The 13,589-nt window shown below is 50.0% G+C and overlaps 1 long non-coding RNA gene across 2 annotated transcripts; it reads right to left on the bottom strand.

Moving 5' to 3' along the window:
• Positions 1-852: 852 nt before the first annotated feature.
• Positions 853-9,581, bottom strand: LOC142909659 (uncharacterized). 2 transcript variants are annotated; one of them, XR_012932466.1, is made up of 4 exons: positions 9,211-9,581; positions 3,505-3,574; positions 2,487-2,555; positions 853-1,384 (listed from the first exon to the last, which is right to left on the bottom strand). It is a non-coding gene; the product is annotated as an uncharacterized LOC142909659 (long non-coding RNA). The 2 variants fall into 2 exon arrangements; XR_012932467.1 differs by having other exon boundaries at positions 2,487-2,552.
• Between the last annotated feature and the right edge of the window lie 4,008 nt (positions 9,582-13,589).

The following is a 13,589-nucleotide window of genomic DNA, read 5'->3' as shown; positions in this document are numbered from 1 at the left end:
TGAGTTCTCTGGTGTGCTACAAGAGCAGATGACTGCGCAAATGCCTTCCCACACACACTGCACTTGAAGGGTTTCTCTCCCGTGTGTGTTCTCTGGTGTTCTACAAGAGCAGATGACCCTGCAAATGCCTTCCCACACACACTGCACTTGAAGGGTTTCTCTCCCGTGTGAGTTCTCTGGTGTGCTACAAGAGTAGATGACTGTGAAAATGCCTTCACACACACACTGCACTTGAAGGGTTTCTCTCCCGTGTGTGTTCTCTGGTGTATTTTAAGAGCAGATGACTGTGAAAATGCCTTCCCACACACAGTGCACTTGAAGGGTTTCTCTCCTGTGTGTGTTCTCTGGTGTGTTTTAAGAACTGATGGCCATGAAAATGCCTTGTCACACACAGTGCACTTGAAAGGTTTCTCTCCCGTGTGTATTCTCTGGTGTGTTTTAAGAGCAAATGAATCTGAAAATGCCTTCCCCCACACACTGTACTCGAAGGGTTTCTCTCCCGTGTGTGTTCTCTGGTGTTTTTTAAGAGTCGATGAATCTGAAAATGCCTTCCCACACACACTGCACTTGAAGGGTTTCTCTCCCGTGTGAGTTCTCTGGTGTGCTACAAGAGCAGATGACTGCGCAAATGCCTTCCCACACACACTGCACTTGAAGGGTTTCTCTCCCGTGTGTGTTCTCTGGTGTTCTACAAGAGCAGATGACCCTGCAAATGCCTTCCCACACACACTGCACTTGAAGGGTTTCTCTCCCGTGTGAGTTCTCTGGTGTGCTACAAGAGTAGATGACTGTGAAAATGCCTTCACACACACACTGCACTTGAAGGGTTTCTCTCCCGTGTGTGTTCTCTGGTGTATTTTAAGAGCAGATGACTGTGAAAATGCCTTCCCACACACAGTGCACTTGAAGGGTTTCTCTCCTGTGTGTGTTCTCTGGTGTGTTTTAAGAACTGATGGCCATGAAAATGCCTTGTCACACACAGTGCACTTGAAAGGTTTCTCTCCCGTGTGTATTCTCTGGTGTGTTTTAAGAGCAAATGAATCTGAAAATGCCTTCCCCCACACACTGTACTCGAAGGGTTTCTCTCCCGTGTGTGTTCTCTGGTGTTTTTTAAGAGTCGATGAATCTGAAAATGCCTTCCCACACACACTGCATTTGAAGGGTTTCTCTCCCGTGTGTGTTCTCTGGTGTGTTTTAAGAGCAGATGAATTTGAAAATGTCTTCACACACACACTGCACTTGAAGGGTTTCTCTCCTGTGCGAGTTATCTGGTGCTGTGTCAAATTTCCAGTCCGATCCGTGCTGTATGCACGCTGGTCGCAATGTTGACTTGTCGTACCGAGCTGCTGTGCTGACTGCCTTTGCTCCATCAGACCAGCGTCAGCTGCAGACAGAAAATAAGAATATCCACACCATCTACACGTCAGTATTGAGGCACAGAGGAATGCATATATACAGTCACATGTGACTTACACGTCTATACTTATTAATATATTCATGAAGTAGTGAAAAAGTTTCCCAAATTCATCACAGGGCTGTTATGGCACACAATGAGAGGGCAAATGGTTATAAATGTGCTTGGAAGCCCTTGCATCTTCAAAATGAATGTTAACTCAAAACTCCGAGCACACAATATCGGCTGTCTGGCTACAAAAGGAATATTTATGAGAGCTAAATTCAGCTGACATAGCAAAGGGTGTTGAAAACAATACCATTTGTGTTATGCATAAATTAATGTTCAATCGCAACTTAGAGGTGTGAATCCAGGCTCAGATGTCCTTAAACGCTGGGATGAACAGCTCCGACTTCAGCTGCATGTGTGTGCTATGTTAACTTCCTGTTTCCATTCTTATAAATAGTTCCAGACGAAAACAAAATTAAACTACTGTTGTGATATAACCTCCGTGTTCAACAGAGTTAATAGACGTTACTGCAAACACAAACTGTACACTGTCAATGGGTAAACAGGCGGTGGCGTGTCTAGAATCACGCCTGGCCACCTTCATCTGCTCGGCATGAATGCTTTCTCACTCCACCAAGTAATTAATCGAGGATCAACGAACATAGCCGAGGCTAACTGGAGTTTGCGTGTCTCTCTCCGTGGCGAGATGTTAACTACCTCACCTGGTACACAGGAAGTCGTGGGTTCAATCCCGACCCTGACGCCTGCTGTATATTTGGAGTTTGCGCGTCTCTCCGTTTAGCGTCTTTGACCGATAGACATTGACACACGTATTCTTGTTTTTTTCAGTAAAGTTACGTAGATAGAAAATAACAATAATTGATAATACAATTACATTAAATAAAGACCACTTGTGTTGCGATCAAAACGACGTGAGTTTTTTTGCTTTATTTACATTCATTTTCATTGTTATTTTTATTTAATTTTCTATCTACGTGACTTTACCGAAAGAACCAAGAATATGAATTCCTGCAGTCACCAAAGTTTTAAGTAAAAACATTCACACACGTTGACAAAGCCTCACCTTGTGTTGTTGTGGGCAGGTTGCTTCTGATGACAAGAGCGGTATAGCAGCTTAAGCGGGCTTGGCCTGCTAACAAAAGAACGAAAATAAAAACTGCGTGAATATTTACAATAAAACAAAGTTACAAAGTGGCGAGCCGGGTGAAGACAAATTAAACTTAAGCGAGATAATTAAAGTAAACGCAATCAGGCGAGGGCAGGAGGCAAGGCCCCGCGTGGCTAGGCCCCGCGTTGTAAAGTTCCAACCTGGACATCGATTCCGATGCTCGCTGCTACTCAACTGACATCCCTACGAGAGAGAGAGGCTCTACCTTGGTAAACAACAACAACAACCACCACAACCATGAGAATTTCTCACCTCGGATTTCAGTGCAAGCGTGGATCAGCAGCCTCCTGTTACCTCGCGACGTCACGTGGGTAAGCTGGTGACATGACGTCACTTCCGGGTTAAGAAACACGCCCCTCCCACAATGAGCGGCTGTAACTGAATAAATTATGTTAATGAGTCCGGCCCATATGTCGAGGGATGGGGCGTGGCTGCTGAACCCGTCGCAATAAACTCTCGACGGTTTAAACGAATACATTATGTTAATGTACCGCCAGTCACTGGGCGTAGCTTTGCCCAAATAAGGATTGGCACTGGATTGATATCGGCAGTGACCCAAGCGGAGGTGACGTCACGCTCAAGGGCGCAGTGGACGGGGGTTGGGGGAGTGTGAATACCTTGGTGACATGGCGTCACTAGCGAGGTACACCTCCCGCTGGCACTTCATGAGGTCATGGGGATGGAGTTTAAGTTGATTCAGATTCATTTTCCATTGCCCCCTCCCATGAGTGCGTGAACTCAGCAACAACAACGTGGACATTATTGTGTATACGTACACACTGTGTACACTTTGAGGCCACGTGAAGCATCAAAGGCTCGCTGGAAGGAGGAAGTCGCGTGACAGACTCAGCAGTTGCGATGGGTTAACCGACGGATGGCTATCGATTAGAAATCACATATCCCCGAGTTTCACCTGTGAGTGGCACCGCCTCACGCTGTTGTGGATCCCCACGTGGCTCGGAGCCTCAAAAGCTCCGTGACTCCTGGGTGGTGATACAAAGACAAAGATCCCCCGTGTAGCCTTAACAGACTGTTGGGGCAAGTGCTGTTAGCAAGTATCAGCTCCACCTATGAAGGCCGGCGCGGCACGCGAAGGGAATGGGTGGCCAGCACCGTGCCCGACCGCCTTTGTCTCCCCAGTAGCGATGCTTGCACACCGCACCGGGTACTCACTTGAGGCTGAGTCGACCTAGGGGAGGCCCAGAACCGGTTCAAATAATCATCACTGGGTGTTGGCTGTGGGCGGGAATCAAACTCGGGTCGTTATGTTCGTAGAGCAGCGCACTAACCGCTAGACTACCGCCACACACGTTACACACACACACGCACAGTACACACACACACGCACAGTGCACACACAGTACACACACACGCACAGTACACACGCACGCACACAACAACCGCCATTCGCCACTAAGTGGCGGTGACGTCACCATGACGCTTGTGCCCGGCTATGTGCACCCTGAGGCCACGTGAAGTGTCGAACGCCCGCTGGCAGGAGGTCACGGGGCAGACCCAGGTGCCACGGGTCGACTGACTGAGATGACTGGCTGATGCACCACCTGTGCCCCCTACTGCGCCAACCTGCTGTGCTTTAGCCACCCGGCGCTCCGCTCGTTGTTCTGAGCGTCGCTCCTCCGCCCTCCGTTGTTGTTGGAGGGCGACTACCTCCAACTGCCCAATAGCGTGCTTCACGAGCCTCCTCCACAGAGGCAGATCTTGACACCGCTTGTACCAGTCATCGGCAAGTCCACTCAGCTCCACGTCCTCCTGTACCACATCACTCCATCTCTTCTCTAGCCCGTGCCGCGCCCGCTTAGCCCCCTCAATCCGGCCGAACAAAAGCTGTTTCGGCATGCGGTGGCTGGGCATGCGGGCTACATGACCCAGCCATCGCAGCCTTGCCCGCCGGAGGAGCTCACCGATGGGACCCTGCCCAGATCTTTCAAGGATTTGTGAGCTCCTCACACAATCCAGTCTGGTTAAACCCAGGATGGATCGTAGGCAGGCCAGCCTAAATGTTTCTAACCGGCGAAGATGCTTCATTAAGAGGGTCCACGTTTCGCAAGCGTAGAGAAGGGAGGGAATGACCGTGGCCGAGAAGACCTGAAGCTTAGTGCGGAGCGACAGACCAGGTAGCTTCCACACAGCGTTACGCAACCGATGAAAAGATATTGCCGCTCGACTGATTCGGAGTGAGACCTCTGCTGTTAAACCAGAACCGGTCATGAGCACACTGCCAAAGTATGGGAAACTCTCCACTCTCTCCACAACTGCCCTATCACCAATTGGGAGTTATGGGGGTCGAGTGTCCGATGGTACAAAATACCCAGGCAGGTGCTTAGTTTTGGTGGGGCTGATGGTAAGGCCCCACCTCTTAGTGGCACGCTCCAGTCTCAGCAGCAGCGTCTCCAACTCCTCCTCTGACTGAGCAGCTATTACCAAATCATCAGCATACATAACGTAGTTGAGCAATAGGGAGCCATCCCTTGACCGCACCCGGGCATCGATCAGCCTCCCAATATATCTGTACCATATGGAGATTCCCCCGGTACAGCTATTGAAGGCTTCACAAACTACATGGTCAAAATAGATGTTAAATAATGTGGGAGCCAGAGGACATCCCTGTCGCACCCCAAGGTGTACAGGGAATGGCTCTGACTCCCGGCCACGTAGTTTTACCCGGGCCCGCTCACCATCATGAAGGTCCTTAATGATCGTGAGCAGAGGGTCAGGTACTCCAAAAGCACGAAGAACGACCCAGAGCCCAGGCGTACTGATGGTATCATAGGCCTTGACCAGGTCAATAAAGCAGAGATGTAGGTCTTGTTGGAATTCCCTACACCTCTGCTGTAGCAGACGGACAGAAAATATGCCATCTGTGCAGGACCGCCCTTTCCTGAAACCGCATTGGGGCTCCGCAAGCCTCTCCTCAGCGTGCCTGGCAAGGCGATGCTGAATAATCCTTGCCAGGACCTTTCCCGGCACACTGAGGATTGAGATGCCCCTGTAGTTGTTACAGTCTCTGCGGTCCCCCTTCTTAAAAAGGGGGACCACCAGGGCATCCTTCCAATCCTGCGGAACCCGTCCAGCGGTCCAGACTGTTGTTATGATGTCATATAGGGCAGTCTGTGCACAAACGCCACCCTCCCTCAGCATTTCGCTTGGGAGATCATCTCTGCCCGCTGCCTTTCCTGGTCTCAGACTCCGGATCGCCTTCAGTACTTCCTCAACAGATGGCACCTCAGCCAGCCACTCACAGGGGGTGACTTCTTCCAATATGAGGCACCGCAGCCTCAGCAGGGTCATCCTCACTTTGTGCCACGATGTTTTCCTGGCTGAGGGATTTTCCCTCCCCCAGGACCTCACAGAAATGCTCAGCAAATCTGCAAACCTGTTCCTGGGGGTCGGAGATTGGATCACCGTTTTTTCCCCTAATGATGGTAATAGGTGTGGCGCTGCAGGTTACTTTTTTGATGGAGTTAAATAGAGATTTGTGATCACGGGCCACTGAGGCAGACTCTATCTCCTCAGCAACCCGCGACCACCACCCATCCTTGCAGCGCCTCACGGCTCTCCGAACCTCCGAGCGAAGGCTGCGGTAAGCCTCCTCATTCTCTGACGTGGGATTCTGTAGCCGATCGCAGTGGGCCTGTCGCTTTTTCTCAACCATCCTGAACACCTCCTCTGTCAGCCAGGGTCTCTGGGGAGGTCTGGACCGCGTACCCAAAGCAGCCATTACAGCTGCATGAGTCACAGTCCTAAACCTCGCCCATTTACCCTCGACATCAGGAGGAGTCGGGGACGATGCCAATCCCAGCCGCAAGCGATGATGAAATTCTCGCTTGCAACTTTCATCAGATAACTGAGACCAGGCCACTTCAGGTCGGAATGGGGTCCTGGGTGTACACCCACCACCGGAGTGGAAGAATGGCAGGCGCATCTTACAGATGACTAGTCGATGGTCAGAGGGCAGATCAGCTCCACGGTAGGTCCTGGTGTCAAGGACATGGGCTCGCATCCGCTGGTCCGTCACTATGTAGTCCAGCAGATGTTCTTGCTTGGACCCGGCATGCATCCATGATGTTGTGTGGATGCGCCGATGCCGGAACAGCGTGTTGGTAATTACAAGCCCATGGGCTGCACAAAAATCTAGCAGCCTCCTACCGTTGTTATTGAGCTGATCTGGCCCATGCCCTCCAATCACTCCAGACCAGGTGCCAGTATCATGACCAACTCGGGCATTAAAGTCACAGACACAACAGACACAACACACACAGAGACACACACAGAGACACACACAGAGACACACAACACACACAGACACACACACACTGAGACACGCACACAGAGACAGACACAACACAAATGTCTCCCCGTGTAGTCTCCCTGACGGGCTGCGCGAGGCTTACAGACACACACACACAGACACACACACACAGAGACACACACACAGACACAACACACAGACACACACACAGACAGACACAACACAAATGTCTCCCCGTGTAGTCTCCCTGACGGGCTGCGCGAGGCTTACACACACAGAGACACACACACAGAGACACACACAGAGACACACCCACACACAGAGACACACACACAGAGACACACACACACAGAGACACACACACACAGAGACTCACACAGATACACACAGACACACACACAGACACACACAGACAGACACAACACAAATGTCTCCCCGTGTAGTCTCCCTGACGGGCTGCGTGAGGCTTACACACACAGAGACACACACACAGAGACACACACAGAGACACACCCACACACAGAGACACACACACAGAGACACACACACAGAGACACACACAGAGGTACACCCACACACAGAGACACACACACACAGAGACACACACACACAGAGACACACACACACAGAGACTCACACAGATACACACAGACACACACACAGACACAGAGACACACACACACAGACACACAGACACAACACAAATATCTCCCCATGTAGTCTCCCTGACGGGCTGCGTGAGGCTTACAGAGACACACAGAGACACACACACAGAGACACACACACAGAGACACACACAGAGACACACAGAGACACACAGAGACACACACACAGAGACACACACACAGAGACACACACAGAGACACACACAGACATACACAGAGACACACAGAGACACACACACAGAGACACACACACAGAGACACACACAGACATACACAGAGACACACAGAGACACACACACAGAGACACACACACAGAGACACACACAGACACACACACAGAGACACACACAGAGACACACAGAGACACACACACAGAGAGACACACACACAGAGACACACACACAGAGACACACACAGAGACACAACACAGAGACACACACACAGAGACACACACAGACATACACAGAGACACACAGAGACACACACACAGAGACACACACAGAGACACACACACAGAGACACAACACAAATGTCTCCCCGTGTAGTCTCCCTGACGGGCTGCGTGAGGCTGACAGAGACACACACACACAGAGACAGACACACACACAGAGACAGACACACACACAGAGACACACAAAAAGACACACACACAGAGACACACACAGAGACACACACAGAGACACACACACAGAGACACACACACAGACACACACACAGACATACACAGAGACACACAGAGACACACACACAGAGACACAGACACACACAGAGACACACACAGAGACACACAGAGACACACACACAGAGACACACACACAGAGACACACACACAGAGACACACACAGACACACACACAGACATACACAGAGACACACAGAGACACACACACAGAGACACAGACACACACAGAGACACACACACAGCGACACAGACACACACAGAGACACACACACAGAGACACACACAGACACACACAGAGACACACACACAGAGAGACACACAGACACACACACACAGACACACACACAGACACAACACAAATGTCTCCCCGTGTAGTCTCCCTGACGGGCTGCGTGAGGCTTACACACAGACGCACACAGAGACACACACACAGAGACACAGACACACACAGAGACACACACAGAGACACACACACAGAGACACACACACAGAGACACACACAGAGACACACACACAGACACACACACAGACACACACACAGACAGACACACACACAGACACCCACACACAGAGACACACACAGAGACACACACACAGATACACACACACAGATACACACAGAGACACACACACAGACACAACGCAGAGACACACACACAGAGACACACACACAGAGACACACACAGAGACACACACAGACACACAGAGACAGACACACACACAGAGACACAACACAAATGTCTCCCCGTGTAGTCTCCCTGACGGGCTGCCTGAGGCTTACACACACACAGACACACACACAGAGACTCACACAGATACACACACAGATACACACACAGAGACACACACAGACAGAGACACACACACAGAGACACACACAGACACAACACAAATGTCTCCCCGTGTAGTCTCCCTGACGGGCTGCGTGAGGCTGACAAAGCCCGCGCGTCTTTGTGGGCCTCAGGCTGTGAGGGCGAGAGGTCGGCTCCACTCTCTCACTCACCGCCCTCTTGTTGTGTCGCTCGCTCTCGTTCACGTTTTTGTTTTATTATAGTCGTAGTAGTTGTTGTTATTACAGTTTTAGTTATTATAGCAGTTCATGTTTTTATTACTAGTGTAATTGTTTATATTATTGCTGTTGTAAGTTGTTGATGGTATTATTGTTTATATTATTGCTGTTGTAAGTTGTTGATGTTATTATTAGTGTTATAGTTATGATTGTAGATGTTGTTGTTATTATAGTAGTAGTTATACTTATGATTATAGATGTTGTGATGGTGGTGGTTGTTAGTCTCCTCAGAACACACAGCCGCCTTCTCCCGCCAAAACGCGACACTTTGGTGGTGGAGGGAGAGGGTCGTGTGGGCGAAACCAACGCGAGCAGCGGGCGAGGAAGGGGTGAATGTAACTGGCGAACTTAAATTATTTTAATTTAGGGGGGTACACAGCAAACGCCACCGTTCACTAACGCCAGCGAGCCCCTCTTGCTTCTGGTCGCTATGGATGAAATAATTAAACATCAAACAAATTCGCTACATTTATTCAGCGCGTCTTGAGTTTTGATGCTTTTCATCCCCCTCCCCCTCTCCGGGCTATGCTTGGTATAGTCTGAAACGCAGCAGCGCCTTATCTAGTCTATGCTATTTACCATGGGCCTTAATCCGGGCTATGAAATAAAGTTCAATGTCGCGCGTACAATGGAGCTGACCAATTAAAAAACACCCACAAAATATCAACACCACGTGACTCGTGCGGGGGGGGGGGGGGGTGCCATCTTGGTAAGGGAGAAGCCACCACACCCCCCCTACCCAAGATGACCGCCCACACGTTGTTTGGTTGTTGGGGAGAACCTCTGATAACCAATAGCGACTATTAGGCGACTATTCACACTCGACTATTGCGGAGCTGTAGAAGCCCATCACGGTTTTACCCCGTCGTGGTCTTTGCGCAGGCAAATTGAGTTCTCAGGTCCATACGGGCGTACAGCCGTTTCAATACGGGCAAACAACAATACAAATCCGTGTCGATTTGTTTGTGTTTCTTCCTTGTGATGGGACTTTGTAGGATTAACGTTGAGATTTATAAGGGGCACGGGGTGATCAGTAAGGTCTGAATTGGTCTGTAATAAGGTAGGGCACTGATAAGAGGTTGACAGCTGTGTAGTGTATAGTGTAGTATAATGTATAGGATGAACGTTGAGATTTATAAGGGGCACGGGGTGATTGACAAGGTCTGAATTGGTCTGTAATAAGGCAGAGCGCCGATAAGGGGTTGACAGCTGTTTAGTGTATAGTGTAGTATAATGTATAGGATGAACGTTGAGATTTATAAGGGGCACGGGGTGATCAGTAAGGTCTGAGTTGGTCTGTAATAAGGTAGGGCACTGATAAGTGGTTGAGAGTTATGCTACTGACACTAACGGTATGACTATGCATACGTAGCCATTCAGAGTGTTCAACGTCGGCCTGGGTGCTGCGGTCGTCCAGGCGGGCACCGTTCTGGCCCACGCAGTGGCCGCGTGTCGTGGGGAGGCCGGCGAGGCGACCACAGATGTCTCGTGGCCACAGTGAAGCGGAGGAGCGAGCCGGACGAATCATGGATGGGCGCGCTGCGCTGCAAGAATTCCGATTTTATCCGGCGAGCGGCGGGGCGAATTTTCAAAACATTTTCAGTCAGGGTAAATATGACACTTTTGCCGTACGTCCCTGATGGCAGCACCGCATTGACACCGGCAACGCCGCTTCCGTACGCCAGAATTCACACGGGCTCAGTCGTCAGGAGGAGGACCACGTTCGCCACTGCGGTCGACGAGGGGAGCTCTCGTTGTTCCCGTTAAGAAACACGATGGGAGTCTGCGGCTTCGCGCGGATTTCCACCAATTGAACAAGGTCTCCGTGGCAGATGCACACCCGCTCCCACGGATGGACGATTCATTGGATGCCCTGTCGGCCGTGTGGGTTTTCTACCACACTTGACTTGTCGTCGGGGTGTTGGCAATTGCCTCTTGATGAGAGCTCTAAACCAAATCCTGTGTTCTGAACACCTCGGGCTCTAAATTTTGATTTAAAGCTTTTGTGACTGCAGTGATTCATATTCTTAGCTCTTTCGGTAAAGTCACGTTGAAGGGAAACAATAAAATAATAAAATATATATAAAAAATAAAAATTCTCACGACGTTTCGACCATAACGCAAACGGTCATCATCAGTTTGTGTTATGGTCGAAACGTCGTGAGAATTTTTATTGTTTTATATATATTTTATTATTTTATTGTTTCCCTTCAACGTGGTGACTTTTCCGAAAGAGCTAAGAACACCTCGGGCTCTGTTCCAGTTTAATTGTCTCCCGATGGGACTCCACTCGGCTCCTGTCACGTTCCAGCGACTCACGCAGCTGGTCCTAGCAGGCCTCCAATGGGACTCGCGCCTCGTTTATTTGGACGACGTGATCGTCTTCGGACGCACGTTCCAGGAGCAGCTGCAGCGGCCGCGATCGGTGTTTGTTCAAAGTTCGGGCGGCCAATCTTACGTTTAAACCACAGTCAAGTGTCACCTCCTGCAGACATCGGTTCGCTACTTGGGGCGCGTCGTCAGCGAGTCCGGGGATAGCCACGGACCCCAACAAAACTGCGTGCGTGCGCAACATGGCCAACCCCCACGTCGGTGGGTGACGTTTGCAGATTTGTCGTATTACCGCCGCTTTGTGTCCAAATTTTGCAAAAATTGCAAACCGCTCCACGCTCTCACCGCGAAAAGGCCAAAGATTTCGGTGGGGGGTGGAGGAGGAGGAAACCTCGTTTGTTGCGCCGGGGGACGGCCTCGTAACTGCTTTGTGATGTCATACACCAACGTGCATTGAGGCCCTTGTAAGGACTGCTTTGTGACGTCATACACCAACGTGCATTGAGGCCCTTGTAAGGACTGCTTTGTGACGTCATACACCAACGTGCATTGAGGCCCTTGTAAGGACTGCTTTGTGACGTCATACACCAACGTGCATTGAGGCCCTTGTAAGGACTGCTTTGTGACGTCATACACCAACGTGCATTGAGGCCCTTGTAAGGACTGCTTTGTGACGTCATACACCAACGTGCATTGAGGCCCTTATAAGGACTGCTTTGTGACATCATACACAAACACACCACATCCGGGGGCTCGCTCTAATGAGTTGAAAAACATTCCAAGGGGCAATTCAGTGGCCCTGTATCTACACAAGTTTTTTGGGACGACCTCCGGAGGGAGAATACTAGCGGGGGGGGGGGGGGGTTGATGACATTAAACGCCAGGAGGTCCGTGGAGCCAGAAGCAAAGATGACCCAAGGCTGGCCCCATGAATCCTCAGGAGGCGTGAAAGTGGCAGGAGCTTTGAGCTTTTGATGCATCTAAGAGAATTAATGAAGCAAGGTAGAAATTCCTACATAACAGGTACCATGTACAAACTTCACATTCGTCAGTCCTGCACAGATTCCGAGTAGTACTCGCAATCAGCCTTAAGTTGAGATTTGCAGAAGCAAAAGCTCTGATCAATTAAGAGTTCAGTTATTGCTCAAGCAGATGAAGTATCACTGAAAGTTTTATTTTATTTTTTTTCTTAATATTTCGAGTCACTTGCAGAGTCAAGGACCTCAAGAAGGTGTACTGCACTAAGCTAAGAGTTTGTGATAAAGTTAAGACTCGTGACAAATGGAGACTTGAGTCGCACACCGATAACAAGTGCGCATTAACTTATTGTCCAAGGGATAGGCTGACCGGGTGTTCAACTCCCCCCACTCGCCTCGGCACTCTCGGAGGCCAATGGCAATTTCTGGTTCGGACTGCAGAAGGTTGGAATCGCACCACCAGGAGCAGGCAACAAGCAGCAGTGGTAGTGGTGGATGGATGAATTTTTATTATGAACGGGTGTTGATTTACCTTGCATCAACACCATCATCAACATCACTAACAACATTCAAAACATCATCAACATCAAAATCATTAACACCATCTTCAACATCATCAACATCGTCTCTCTCTCTGTCTCTTTGTGTCTCTCTGTGTATATCTCCCCGTCTCTTTCCCCATGCCTCTCCCTATCCATCTCTCTGTGTGGCCATGTATCTCTCTGACTCTCTGTGTCTCCGCTGTCTCTGTGTCTCTGTATTTCTCCCCGTCTCTTTCCCCATGCCTCTCCCTATCCGTCTCTCTGTGTGGCCATGTATCTCTCTGTCTCTCTGTGTCTCCGCTGTCTCTGTGTCTCTCTCTCTATTTCTCCCCATCTCTTTCCCCATGTCTCTCCGTCTCCAACTCTCTCTCTCTGTCTCTCCATGTCTCTCTCTGTCTCCCTGTCTGTTTCTATCTCGCTTTCGGTTTGAGCGGTCGATGTCCCGCAGAGGGCGGTGGAAATG

Source organism: Petromyzon marinus, unplaced genomic scaffold (genome assembly GCF_048934315.1).
Source record: "Petromyzon marinus isolate PM22_M1 ecotype Great Lakes invasive population unplaced genomic scaffold, UKy_Petmar_22M1.pri1.0 PM_G_Scaffold_129, whole genome shotgun sequence".
Classification (NCBI taxonomy): domain Eukaryota; kingdom Metazoa; phylum Chordata; class Hyperoartia; order Petromyzontiformes; family Petromyzontidae; genus Petromyzon; species Petromyzon marinus.
Note: the sequence above shows the minus strand (reverse complement) of the source record. Positions and strands in the feature narration are given on the sequence as shown.